The 15,512-nt window shown below is 39.0% G+C and overlaps 2 protein-coding genes across 2 annotated transcripts in view; both read right to left on the reverse strand.

Annotated features, from left to right (window-relative positions):
* The window catches only part of LOC131679484 (protein sickie-like), a 259,274-nt gene extending 244,410 nt beyond the window's left edge, over positions 1 to 14,864 (reverse strand). Inside the window, exon 1 of the mRNA XM_058960218.1 lies at positions 14,422 to 14,864. The gene's annotated coding sequence lies outside the window, so the exon portion shown is untranslated. The remainder of the gene's footprint in view (positions 1 to 14,421) is intronic.
* Positions 1 to 15,512, reverse strand: part of LOC131679377 (protein sickie-like) — a 228,088-nt gene that overhangs the window by 120,196 nt on the left and 92,380 nt on the right. The window lies entirely within an intron of this gene.

Raw genomic sequence — 15,512 nt, forward strand, 5'->3', positions numbered from 1 at the left:
GATTCATGGTATAGTCTCCGGCAAGGCCCTTTATTGCGGAGATCCGCTATAGTATGATTTTGGCTGCTTCAAGTCAGTGAAAATTTTGGATTGCACGCAATTGCGTTAAGCAAAAATCGAGGAATGTTAGAAAACAACCTATTTTCCCTCGGTCTCATATCGGGCCTTTCGCCCGATCTGATCCTTCAAAGTTTGTTCTTTTGAACTAGACTCGTCTACCTTTCCGCCTTTTTGTGCCGCGAGGCATGAACTGTCGACGTTTCAAACAATTGGGCCATTCAGCTACGCTTTGTAGAAACAAAGTCCGGTGTAGAACATGCGAAGAGAATCACGAAAATGATTCTTGCAATAGGGATGCTGAAAAGTTTTCCCACTGTGAGAAGACTCCACACGATCGCTAGACATATTCCGCGTAGAAATTACGCGGGGAAAAACTGAATCATTCTTTTAACCTTCCGGCAGTCGCGCTAGTGCACTGAGTGCACGCTGATCTGAAAATCTAGCGAAATCGTCTTAGGGCACCAGCGGCTGCTCGTTCAGTGGGCCATAAGTGCGACTTCCGGAGGGTTAAGGAACGCTCCGACAACAAAGGCTGTCGACGTAGTCGATGAGTCAATTCGGCGTTCATTTTTTAATTTTGCGTCGTTGGTAACATTGCAGAAATATTTTTGTTTGTTATAGTAGAAAGGATGATAGTTGGAGTAAATTTGTTGGTGAACAAAATGTTCGAAGCGCGGATACTATGAACAAAATTGCAGACAAGTTCGCCGCATTGGCTACAAGTTGTTCCAGGAGTCGGAGATTGCTTAAGTTCATCAAGTATTCGGCATGACCCCAGCTCATTGTCTTTTCAAGGATTACAGTCTTTTGTTAAGAAGGAATGGGGCGTCCGAAATTCGCAGCAATCTCGAGTATTATTATAACCATTAACTTGCGCATGCTTCAGAGATGAACCCACAAAACGTGTTAGATGAATAAAGTGAGTACTTCGATCAGCTGGAAACTTTCGGTTTCGGGGCCGGGGAAGAATCCGTTTCTGCATTGGTGAACTACTATGGCATCACAATTTTTATTCACTGGGAAGAAACAAAAAAAAAATAAGTTTACGTCACGGTTCGATGTCCCAATTCCACTACAGTTTATAGTAGGTGATGATCATTTGACTCGCTCTCATTTTTCTTCATTCGACCAGCCACCGTCCCGCAGTGGTCGGAAACGCTAAAAACGTGAACTTAATTCACTAGAAGCCAAACTATCGAATATATTCACAGGGTCCTTTGGAGGAATTGCTCGTATGAATATTCCCCACAATCTGATAACAATTGAAATTTGTCATGGCTTACTATAATCGAACTAAAAAAATTAACTTTTTATGCTGACCAGGTAGAAAGTTGGTGTCTTCGACAATGTTTTGGAAATGCTCGTAGTGAAGAATTTTGTTGAAGAACTTGAGTTCATAGGACTAAAAATTATCGATTTATAAGGCGTTTTCTATGGCGACCCCCTTAAATCTAGTTTGTTTAATATAACTTTTTTTTATTGTGACTTTTCGTGCAAACTGTGTTCAAGACAATTGTTGCGGTGGTCAGCTATTTTCGTCCGCGTCCCTTATCACCTATTTTGTAAGGTGATTCATCAACAGTGCTATCTTTGAAAATGAACTACCTTGGTTATTCAACTAATTATTCCGATCTTATTTTAATGCAAATATTTATATTATTATTATTCATTATATTCAGAATTGCACATAGTGTGTCGCATGTAATTTTAAATGTTCTTTGATTTGATGGCATTGCAAGGGAACACGTATCCGCCGGTTGATGCCAATCTAGCTGACATCTCTTTGGATTGAGCAAACTAATTTTTTTTGTTTGTTTAGTTTTTATTTGACCAAATAGGGAACTAATCCACTGGGCATTTAATGTGCGTGAGGAATACGCATGGTATGGTCTGAGTAAAAAAAATTCGCAGCGGTCATACCAGCACGAAGAACATACGTTTTATTGTCATATTCATTGGCTCACTTTTAGGCCAATAAATCAATTAAATTAAATCAATAATTTATGGTTCATTTTATATTATCGACAACACTCCCGACAGCCGGCTGTCCGGAGTTCAAGTTGTTTTCGACGAAACAAACTCTCGATAAACGGTTATCCAGAGGTTAGACACCTTCGTATCGCGAACATTTACGTATCCTAGTCAATAAACTATCCAAACTTCTTAGGGACCATTCATAAATTACGTAACGCAAAAATTGCCCAAAATTGACTCCCCCCTCCCCCCATGTAACAAATTGTCACAAATTTCTCCATCCCCCCCTCCCCTATTACGTAACAAATTCCCAGAAAAAATTTTTTTTCTTCGGTGAAAACATGTTACGTAACGATCTAGCTAACTCCCCCTCCCCCCTATGTCACAACATGTCACAACTTGTTGTACCCCCTCCCCCCCTAAAAGCGTTACGTAATTTATGAATGGTCCCTTATGCACGAAAATAAATTCTCAGTCGCATCGCTTGCTTGAGGCGAATCCTGACTAACGACCCACCCACTACCCAATCCGTGGTACTTATGGGAGTGTCACTGAGTCGGGGCCTTCCGTTAAGTAAGTACCACATCAACACTTCCTTTCTCACATCCCAAGCTACGGTAAAGATGGTCGTGGCCAGCAATGGTGGTTCTTAGGCGAAATTCTCGCTTGGACTGGATCAATTGTTATTCCCAAACAATGCTCCTCAAGTAGTCTGGCTGGAAATGAGAGTCATCTGTCTGCAATCTACGAAGTATACCGTGCTTACGCAACGCAACGCAACACAAACTATGTTAAAGACAATTGTGTAGGTATCAAAACTACATAATATTGTCGAAGACTGTATGTAAAAATACTCATTCGTTTCAAAGTTGTTGAAGATCTTTACATTTTTTTACACCAACTTCAACTACGTATAAGAAAGAAAGATGTAAACCAAAATGCACGAATAGACACTTTTTTCAATGTATAAACTATGCACAATAAAGATAAGAAGGTTTAGTGCGTGGCATGTTTTTTGGCCTTTTCCATACAAAAATCAGCAAAAAAGTTTTAAAGTTTTTTTGCCCCAATTTTTGAAATTCTTGGTTTGATATTCAATTACAAGTATTATTGTCACATGTATCTGAATATTTCAGATTTTATAAACGTGGAAGCAAAAATGTGAAGTTTTTAATATCATTGGGGATCCTAAACTGATATATACATATCAGTTTAGGATCCCCAATGATATAGACATGTCATAATGAATTTAATGCTTACAAAAGGATGTCATACCATTAATTACCATGTATTAGGGACATAAACATCCTGAAAGTTCCACGATTTTTACTGCATGGAGAAGTAATACTCTGCAGCTGAAATCTTTTAGTCTATGTCTGCTAACTTGCCCAAGCAACATATTTTGTAGTAAAAGAATATTAACAACTAATAATGAAACCAAATCACGTGTAATAATCTAGCCGAGGTGAACATGATCTCAACTGTTTCATCACCAAAAAAGCCCCGAGACGGAATCTATTTGTAATATGCTATGAAAACGTATGCTGTAGTTTGCAAATCAATTTTGCCGCCTAGTTTCAAATCGAGTTCAATTATGTTTGGAAAATTTTCGGTGTTGAAATAATGCGATGTGATTTTGGCAAGCTAATTTGGAATATTTGAAAGCAAATATTTTGCTCTTCTATACTTAAATTTCACCGGCGCATCTAGATTTACTGTGAATTTTTCAATGTTACGTTTATATTTTCAATGCGCCCTCAAATAAAATCAGGAATGGATGAAAATATAACAATAAGATATAGCGCTCCAGGCAAATGACGCAGTTTTCGATTGCGCCTACCAATATGCAATTCGAATATGGTGCAAAAATTTATGAAAGCATCATGGCCGCCTTCTCGTTGTGGCTGATTCGTTGACAGAAGAAAGACAACGAATACAAATGCATCGATAACGCCATCTCGTTCTTGCAAATTTGTTTTGTTAAAGTGTGTACAAGTATTTTCCAAGTTTGCAAGTATTATATTCTTTATGTGATACTAATTGCAAACAAACGCTGACAGCTGCTTTCCACTATAGTGTTGAGTTACTTTCAACTAACAGTTATCAAACATAATAGGCTCCATCTACTAACTATCGCTTAGAGTCGGTGTTGTTAAAAGGAAAATAATTCTTTTAGTCAGCAAAACTACTTTTTACGGTTCGATTAGCATCAACAAACTTGTTTGTGGTCCATTAGCAACAATCCATGGTCTGAAAAAATGCTTTGAAACTTTCCTACAACTGATATTCAACCAAATAGGTTAAAATTTTTCTTAGACTTGTTACACATGTTGCTTGGGATGGCATAACAGTAGACGATATGCGCAGCGCGAGAATTAGCCTAGAGATGCGCTCAGCCGACGACAAATTCGCACCACTGGATCTACCTGATACTCAGGAGGAGTTCTGACGGTTGACGAATAACAAAACTGTTGGTAATGATGAACTGCCATGTGAGCTGCTCAAACACGAAAGACATGCATTGGCTACAGCGAAGAAGGAGAGTTTACGAGAGGATTTGTGTGAAGGGAGTAGCATGTTCAATCTATAAAAAGGTTGGTAAGATGGATTGCTGTTAACTGAGCAATCACATACGGGTTCCGGGAAAAACTGACACGATTGATAAACACGACTATAGATCGAGGAGTATCAGGGACACTCACTATTCCTTTCAAAACTTGGAGAGGGCTACGGCAAGGTTTTGTTTACTGTTCAGTTTCGCTTTGGAAGGTGTGATAAGAAGAGTGAGGGTTGACATGTGCGATGCGTTCAGCTCTTTGGCTTTGTCCACTACGGCCACGAAACCTAGACTTTGTTGGTGGAGGACCATGGCGTTCTTTGGGATCATCTATAAATGACGTAGCATTATATGGGGGAGGGGGGAGTTTTGCATTTTGTGATGTGTGACGACGGGGGGTAGGGGGTCATGTCAGGCTACGTAGCTTTTTTAAAGGGGAATAACTAACATTTAAAAGTTTGTGACGAAATGCTACGATGGGGGAGGGGGTGTTAAAAATTACTCAAAAAATGCTACGTCATTTATGGATGATCCCTTAGTGTTTTGGAACTGAAGGTGAAGGATCTATGGTAGGATGTAGATGGAAGAAAACTGGGCAGCTGCGGTAGGTTAGGTATGTTGACAGAATGGTGATAGGTATAGGGAGCAGAGGTACATAACGAGCAAGGTAGATCGACCAAACTGAAGGGGACCTGAAGCGTTTTCGTGCCCTACGAAGCTGGCAACAAACAGCCATGAATCGAGTGAACTGGAGAAGACTTCTTGACACAGCAAAGGACATCACGGCCTTAGACTGATTGAAAAAAGTAAGGGAATACGGCTTCCAACGCACATCCTCACCACCAAAATAGGGTAAGGAATACGCAGGAAGAATTTTCTCCAAGTACTACGTATAACGGTATCTACTTCTACGTATTGCGACATGCATTTGGCAATTTTCTCAGGAAAGGTACGTGTGACAGGTCATGTAGCCTTACATCTATATTGTCATTTTCCATATACATTGTAATTTTTATTCCAACCCTGTCAACCTCCACCACGAGGTTTCACTGATAGAATATATTCGTAAATCGCTATGCATTAGTTTCGTACAGATAATTTTCATAAAATATACGAATTTTTCGTACATATAATGAATCGTGCATAGTTCTATTGAAACACATTTATTTTTTGTTACGAGTTTTTCGTGAACACCACGAAACGACTTTCGTTGGCTTATTACGAAACAGCTTCGTTCGGCAAACGAATTGTTCGCTGCTATATACGAATATCTTTATAATATTTACGAGCACCATTCGTCGAACCGTCAACGTCAACAGAGCTTCAATATGGAGTCATTGTTGCTATACGTCGGATAGGTGTTGATCATCACGACGGTCTCGGTCTGACTATTTAGTATCCGTATCCGTGTCTGCCGATTTCAGGAAGATTTTCTAAATCTCTTCCACTTCCAGTTGATCCAGAATCCGGAGCAGTACGGATTCAGTTGAGCCATCGCAAACTGCTCGTTGCTTTTGTATGAATAAGTTTGAGTTTTTCTCTGTCGGAGCAATGTCAAAATAATATGCTATTAAATACGAGAACTTCTCTTAGATGAACGAAATGAATTCGTGCGACCAACGAGATTGTTCGTAATATACACAGACGTTTATTAAAATAAACAAAACACTTCGTTTCATTCACGAAAATTAATGTCGTTTTCAACGACAACATTCGTGCAATGTACACTAAATAAGTAAAATTCACGAAAACTTTCGTTCATCAAGCGACCATTTCTTCGTATCACAGTAAAATCGATTTGGCCACATCGATTTTTTAAAATAAAAAAAATCGATGTTGTCAAACATCGATCCCAAATGATTGACTGAAAACAATAAGAGGCTAATAATACGAAAACTTTTCTAGGATGTACAAAATGAATTCGCGCGACCAACAAAATCGTTTGTAATTTACACAACTGTTTATTAAAATAAACGAAACATTTTGTTTCATTCCCGAAAAATAATGCCGTTTTCAACAATAACATTCATGTAATGTACACTAAATTTGTAAAATTTACGAAAATTTTCGTTCTTCAAGCGGCCATTACTTCACACCACAATCTTTTTAGTCCTCAATAAAAGGGAGCAGGTTGAATTAAAATCGATTTAGCCAGATCGATCCTTTTAGTTATTTGAAAAAATCGTTGTTGTCAAACATCGATCCTGAAATATCGATTGAAAAAATAATATGCTAATGAATACGAAAACTTTCCTAAGATGGACGAAACGAAATCGTGCGACCAATGAAATCGTTCATCATATACATAAACATTTATTAAAATACACGAAACATTTCGTTTCGTTCACGAAAAATAATGTCGTTATCAACGATTACATTCGTGCAATGTAAACTAAATAAGTAAAATTTACGAAAACTTTCGTTCATCAAGCGGCCATTTCTTCGTACCACAATAAAATCGATTTGGTCACATCGATTTTTTTAAATAAAAAAAATCTATGTTGTCAAACATCGATCCCAAAAAATCGACTGAAAACAATACGAGGATAATAAATACGAACACTTTTCTAAGATAAACGAAATTAATTCGTGCGACCAACGAAATCGTTCGTAATATACACACACGTTTATTAAAATAAACAAAACATTTCGTTTCATTCACGAAAAATAATGTCGTTATCAACGATAACATTCGTGCAGTATACATTAAACGTGTAAAATTTACGAAAGATTTCGGTCATTCTTGTTCATGAAATGAACGAAACCTACTATTTAGAAAGCACGAAAATACTTCGTTGCAGAAAACGACGAATGAGTTCGTGTATTGTATGATCGATTTTATTATATTTACGAATTTATATTATCAGTGTTGAATTTTTCTGAAAAACGAAACTTTGTGCTCGGAGATACGTGTTAGTACTGCATTGCGGAAGTGATGATACTGAAGATAGGTGACTTTTGTCAGTTTAGGCTCCACTTTCGCGCTCAGAAAATATTTCATTTCACGTTAACTGGGTTGTATAGAACAACATTTAAAGCTAACGACCGTGGCGTTGTCCGAGCAGCGCTTTTTCGTCAACTTCACTCATGACGGCAAGAATAAATGCAATGCTTCCTTTGTTCTCGAGGCAACCCACACTTGATCAAGATGTTACTAGTTGCCGTTCGGTTAGCTCGGTTGTAGGTCTGACTTAGGTCGAAGTCGAAAATGTGCTGGGCATTTTTGTCGTGACTTTTTCCCTTCAATATAGAGGCTGCTTTTCAATAGTTCGGAGGAACAGTCATGTTAACTTTGGAACGTTTATATCTTTCGTTATACTGAATGCAATTAATCAATATTTTTCACCATTTTGTCGAAAATATGTGGAGCAGTAGTATATTGAAAGTTGAATTATGTAGAACGTGCATGAATACGGAAAAAACAGTGTTTTGAAAAATGGCTCGGAAAAAGAGAAAACTTATAGATGCAAAGTTTTAAATATAGGCTTGCTATAGATTTGATTCCATTGTCACTCGTATTGAGCTGTTTGAAGCGAGCAGAGCATCTCCTGCAATATCATACCGAGGAATCATTTGTGAGCTGTGTACGGCTGGTTGATTACGATTCACTTAATTTGTGTCGTTCTGTGCTTCTAGTAGAGGTTATTATTTTTAATTCCGATAGTCGCATGCTGCTATTCAAGCTAATCGGATGCCTTCTTTTCGGGAGACAGCATATGAAGACCGAGAGAGAAGACGATTTATAAAATGCAGCAGCCGCCATAGATAGACTGCATTAATTAGTTTGTGCAGCTTCGTGCCGATAATCAAGGCCAGTTGGAACAAATACATCACACCCTGGGACTATTTTCTTTGGCTCACAAAATAACCCTTAAAAGCGTTATCAAACCATTCAGAAGATTTGAAATGTGAAATTCTACACCGATCATATCAGAGCCTAAACATAAAGGACAGGAATTTGTAGCATCCAACGATCTTCGAAAGCAGTGCATCCCATCAACACCAACGCCAGTATGAAAGGTTCTTTTCAGAATCACAATAATTGCATTTTGGGAATAAATTGAAAATTTCCTGGTAAAACGTGATTCCATTCAATACCACTAAATTTGAATTAACAGCCCGCAGTGTCGACACGACACTCCAGTTATGTCATAACCCTTACCCACCCATCATTTAAATAAAAATGACATCTGCAAGTAGTAATTTGCAAATAAATGGCGCCACAATTGGTTGACAGACTTCTCTGTCGAACCCATCCATTTCTTATAGAATTCCGACTCAAATGACATATATCGAAATCCGTTATAGCACTCGAGATGGAATTCCGTCGAGAAGCAGCCAAACTGCTTGCTGAAATCCCGGATGGAATTGGCTGCTTTACAACTGCCTCATGTGAAATTTAATCCGTTAGTGATTTGTAAAGTATTTTTACTTTAAATTTAACCCGGATTGAAGCGTTACAAAACTACAACACCAGTGAAGAAGCTGATTTTTCTATAGTTTCTAGGTTTTGTACAGCTTTCAGGATTTTCTTTTCTATTCTGAGTTGATTAGGACTGCAACATGTGAATCTTGCAGTGTCAGAATTCCCCAAAAATATTACGATTGGCAAGCAATTTAAACTTCTGGCTCATCTAAGGAAATAGAAAGGTGCAACATAATACAATCACAGCTCAAGACAATAAACAGCCTGAATTCTTCACCTCAGGAGTAATAATAAACCGTACTGAGGCAGCCTATAGGTACTGAATTTATAAACAATAAAATACACTCAAGTTTTTACTCCCTGTTCGTATATGTATGAGACACTAAAAAAACAAATACACAATCGGACTGACAATGACTACACGAATAATATTCAGTATGCAGAACAACGTCCATGGAATAATTGATTTTACAACATTCAGTCAGCACCACCAAATGCTACAAAGCTGCTTGAAAAAATACAACAAATTCAGAATTTTAGTTTGAACCCATATTTTTAAGCTTCACCAATAATTGGCATGTTCGGATGCAGATCGCAAGTAAATTTTGCTATTTATCCATCTAATCGACAAAAGTAGAACTGGCACTTGAGCAACAAACTTAGTCGCGGTGCTTGATTCAAGCATTGATAGTAATCTCTGAATTACCAGAACCCACGAAGGTAAATAGCATATGTAATATCGAGTTTTTAGAACTGAGTTCGACATTCCACTAGTCAAATACACCTGGTGTTTTGATGGTGTTTGGTATGAGTTCAACCCATAAAAACATCATCACCATGGTCCGGAAGATCCCATTTAAAAACAATATTCTTGTGTATTTATGGGTTTTTGAGACCATTTCATTGTGTCTGGATGGTTGTAAGTCTTTTTATGGGGTTGTTTGGTGTTTGAATCCATGAGAACTTACTCGGGTTGACCATCGACTCTCTGGAAGCACGCATTACCCGAAGGAGATGAACCTCTTCCTATGCTACTGCTATGATTGAGTTTGAGAATAAACAAGCCCTCCTCGTAGAGGTAGGCACCTACCTAGATTTGGAATTACGATATATAACTATATCTAGCGAAACGTTTCAATGCTCAAAGAAGATATATTGATGATCGAATAAGAATGGTGAGTGCGAACCAGTTCGTCAACTCTTGTGTTGTTCAGTCGGAGCATAGAGTCGTATATTAACACATATTTTTCCAGATAGTGCCAATATCGGGAAATTTCCTGCGTTGAGCATATTGCAGAATTACAGAAGGCGTTTTCACGACCATTCAGGTCCACAATATCCAAAAAAAGCAAAACAAACGTCCACTGTGTCAGAGGCTTAATGAACACATGTCCGCCAACTTCTACAGCATGGGATTAGAAAGCCAGTAGATTTATTCGTGGCTACCGGATATCACACGACTTAACTGGTTTTGTGCGTAATCATCCTCCTAGTCGATCACAGGACTGTTGTGGACCGATGCTGAGTCAATTGAATTTATTTTATTATCACTTGACACCTATTTTTCAATTAAGAACGATTTCAAGCAGATCAAGAATCAATTTACTATGACAAAATACCATTTTATGGGTAATCTAAACATATTATCACCCTCGAATTACAACTAACGACATCACGACAAAATCACAAAAACTAGATCAGCCTGTTAACACATCAGCTAAGCTAAAGCTCACCGCGCCAAACTCTTTTCTATTTTCGGTGGCAGCTATTTATCAAAAAACAAAAACAAAACCAGAACCGGCCAGCTTCCGGACGTCGGTGGCGGCGTCGGCGGCAGCGACCACCAATCGCAGTCTCAGCAACCGGCCAGCGAAGGTCAATTAATCTTTCCGCACGATCGCCAAACGCTACCAACACAGCGCCTACTGCGGGAGCGCAAAGATATCGGGTGACAAACGAGAAAAGCGTGCATTCAGCATTTGGCATTTTTTTTTCGTTTTCAATCTATGTTTTACTAAATCGTGTATTAATCAAGTTGATAAATGCCATCGTCGTCGGTGCCGAGTTTTGACTACAGTCGATTGTGTAAGCTGGCGGGTTCTGAGTCGTTGGAACCCGAAAGTGGAGAAAAGACCGGTTCCCGGTTACTGATCGGATCATTTTGGCCGCTTTGTAGGTCAGCGTAACATAATTCGAATGAGCTAGTCATTTGTCTTATCGGAAACATTCGTTCGGTAGCTTGAAAACGGTTTGTGGCTGTCAGTTATTTTTAGAAAAAAAAAAAGTGAAAGCTCTTATTTTGAAGAAAGACAAAATGTCCGTGCCTACTATGGTCTTCGATCACCGAGCAGCAAAACTACCAAGCACAAACTCCCCCAAAATCCTTTGATGTTAATCGCTGCAGTAAAACGATTCCAACCGTTTCTAATTACCCGTTCGTACAGTTCTATCTGCTCTCGCATTACGCCGAGGGCAGTCCATAACGGAGCGACACCTCCCAGCGGAGAAGTGTGACACCCTCGGGGTTGACACGTGGTTAAGCTTCAGGGATAAGAATCGATATTACACCTCGATTCGCATATCCCCTTACATTCTTTTCCCCGCTCTCCCTGGGAAATCATAAGGACATAATGTTAGGACTAGATGGGTCGGAGATATGTTATCGGATAACCGCAGCCATATTTCCGGGGGTTATAAATTTGACACGCATTTGCCCCATCCTCGATAACCACCACCGCCACCACCGTTAGAACTTGAGTGCTATCAGAACTGCGATTCCCTTTATTCTTCCCCCGATTTTTCGTTGGTTGAAAGAGGGGGGGAAACGATGACTGACATTCTAGTTCAGTCAGCCTCAGCGATAGCTGCAATCCCATGGATTTGTTTCTGGTTTACGGGGTGTCGGTTAGGGTCTGGAACGAGGAGGAGCAGCCTTGTGAGCAATGATAAAAGGAAATTTAATGGAAAGATTTCCTTGGGTAAAGTTGTCATTTCCGGTGACGGTGGCGATGGAAGAAAATTTGTTGCTTTCATGCAAAGATTTTGGGGTTTCAGAGGAAGCTGAACTGTCGGTGTTTTGGAATTTGAGTGGTGGAACAGGTTGATTTAAACTGTCTTATGATGATGCGTTCATTCGGTACCGTATCAAGTAAAATTGTCTACAAGTGGTTTTCTCTGGGGACATCAGTAGCTAGCTCATTAGTTAGCTATGGTAACTCATTGAATATTGTGCATATTGTGAATACTGTGAATATTGTGAATATTGTGAATATTGTGAATATTGTGAATATTGTGAATATTGTGAATATTGTGAATATTGTGAATATTGTGAATATTGTGAATATTGTGAATATTGTGAATATTGTGAATATTGTGAATATTGTGAATATTGTGAATATTGTGAATATTGTGAATATTGTGAATATTGTGAATATTGTGAATATTGTGAATATTGTGAATATTGTGAATATTGTGAATATTGTGAATATTGTAAATATTGTAAATATTGTGAATATTGTGAATATTGTGAATATTTGAATATTGTGAATATTGTGAATTTTGTGAATATTGTAAATATTGTAAATATTGTGAATATTGTGAATATTGTGAATATTGTGAATATTGTGAATATTGTGAATGTTGTGAATATTGTGAATATTGTGAATATTGTGAATATTGTAAATATTGTAAATATTGTGAATATTGTGAATATTGTGAATATTGTGAATATTGTGAATATTGTGAATATTGTGAATATTGTGAATATTGTGAATATTGTGAATATTGTGAATATTGTGAATATTGTCAATTTTGTGAATATTGTGAATATTGTAAATATTGAGAATATTGTGAATATTGTGAATATTGTGAATATTGTGAATGTTGTGAATATTGTGAATATTGTGAATATTGTGAATATTGTGAATATTGTGAATATTGTGAATACTGTGAATATTGTGAATAATGTTGATATTGTAATCATTGTGAATATTGTCATTGTTTGTCGATTTTGTCGCTTGTCAATTTTGTCAGTTCTATTAATTTTGTCAACTGAGTCGATTCTGTCGGTTTCGTCAATTCAGTCAACTCTGCCAATTCTGTCAATATGTCAATCTGTCAGTCTTGTCAAATTTGACAACTCTCAATTTGATCAACCTGCAATTTGTCAATTTTGTCAAATCAGTCCATTCTGTTAATCTGCCAATTTTGACAGTTCTGACAATTTTGTCAATTCTGTAAGTTGTCAATTTTGTCAATCTGTCAATTTTAATAGTTTTAACAATTTAACTCTATTAATGATTGCAGTACTCTAATAGTGAATAGTTGGTTGAAAACAGTACAATAGTAAATGGCGCACTAGTAATCGAAAAAGAGCAAACAGAGCCTCAGTGGTACTGACGTCCTATTGAAATTTTTCTTCGGAATACTTTTTTAGCTTAAGTATGGTAATTAACAACAAATAAATGGCATATGACGTTCAACCATCACGGTTCAAAACTCCCTTCCATTGACACCGGGTTGGAAGCGTCTCGAATGGAATTCCCATATTTCAAATTCTCATTCATCACCAATTGCAGTCCACCAAGAAAAAAAATCGATCCCTTCGGCGTGCGGCGGACTTTTCAATTTCTAAAAAGCTTCATGTTCATTGTAATTTATGCGAAACACGAACAACGAGACCAGCGAACCCCCGTCAGCTTCAGTACGCTTCCCGAAGGAACGAGATGGCATCTCCAGTTTTCGATAATTTACGAGCGTTTCGCCTGTATTCAAAACTCCCCCATTTCTTTCCCTGTACGTCATCCGAGCCAGCCCCTCCAGCGGCTGCACCTGGGCTGCGTTTAGTGCAGCTTTCCAGCAGACGGTAAATCGTCGACTCCCTACGTTAGCTTGGGCTTGTGGCTTCATCTTGCTAATGTTGTAAACTTGGCCTTTTTGTTGATCTTTCCTCTACCAACTGCCACCGGTTGTTCACCGAACCACAGATACGTTGTTTGCAATTCCCAATCAAAGCAACCCGCGACAGCATTCGCAGACTCAACACCATCAGCTGCATTGACAGATCAAAGGGACGTGTTTACATTTCCACTCCCTCCAATCGTTGAGGTAAACACGGAGCGATTTCCGCCATTCACATCTAGTCGTCCTGAAATGGGTTCGCTACCGCGAAAGTGACCTTTGCCATCCGGCTTGTCAACGGCTCAAGTTCAGAATAGCACACAACACACACAAATTGTCACAACAACCGCCCGGCATTACGACTAATCCTTTCGCCACTGCTGGTGTCGTGTCAAGAGCCCACACAACCAGACGATGAGAAGACGACGATAACTATTTTCCCGCTTTGCGGTGTTTCTATCCCATAAATCACCTCCGCAGGACGCGTTTAAACCTTCATCCTTACATAAATACATCCACAAAGGCTGCGCGATTTATAGCGTTTCTACGTATAATTTCTGCATCTTCCACTCGGCACGAACGCACTTCAAAACTCGCTCCTTCTTTGTTTCAAGTTCGCAATCGAACTAACTGAACCGTAGCTATCAAAGCTTCCACGAAACAGAACTCACACCGAGCGGCCATTCTTTATCAATTCATCACCAAACTTCCTCAATTAGTGACCGGCTTCAGTTTAGAACAACACCATATGGCCATTTCAAAAAATCATCCCTCCATCCGATCCAAACTTTCGATACATTCAGTGCAGAACGAAAAGACAACAATGCTGCTTTCCAACGGATTAGCGGAAACCCCGCCGCACGCGACTGCAATCCGGAACCGGCGCGCGACCCTTTTTCTCACACACGAAAAACACGACCGGACCGACGCGCGGAAACGATGTGAACACAGGCACGAATCGAACAAAACTGTCGCGCCTGAAGCAACACAACAGACGGTACACCGCCGGTCGGCCGGTATCGGGTCGAGCGACGGTAGTGCACACTACGAGCCACGCACGACCCGATGTTGATGTTGCGTAGCAACGAGCGGGGCACTCAATCGAGTGGTTTGTTTGTTGCATCGAACCGAACCGAATGCGAACCATGGAATGAAAAAAGGGAATATAATGCGTCTTACTGAGACCGGGTGGTAGTGAGTGGCGCGTTGATACAATATTTTATCAATCCGCGTACAAATCTGTATTGAATTGGCTCTTTGATAAAATAGATCAAACTTTGCCACTACGGTCTATTGACACAGTTCTCCTTGTCAAAATTGATAGTTTTGATTTGAACAAATTTTGTCAAATTTGCTCGATCAAAAATTTTGCCAAAATTGGCTGAATTGACAGAATTGACTGGATTGACAGAATTAAATTCACTTCACTACACTGATTCACTTATTCACTAGTACCGCACCAATCCCAATACCAATAGTCACTACAATTCTGATGTCCCGAAAGAAACCACTAGTCAAATATTTATTCTCAACTGTTCCAGTAGGCTTTCCGCTAAACCACCGGCAGGCTACTAAGCGTAGCACCCGTTGTCAGTG

This window comes from Topomyia yanbarensis, chromosome 2, assembly GCF_030247195.1.
Source record: "Topomyia yanbarensis strain Yona2022 chromosome 2, ASM3024719v1, whole genome shotgun sequence".
NCBI lineage: Eukaryota > Metazoa > Arthropoda > Insecta > Diptera > Culicidae > Topomyia > Topomyia yanbarensis.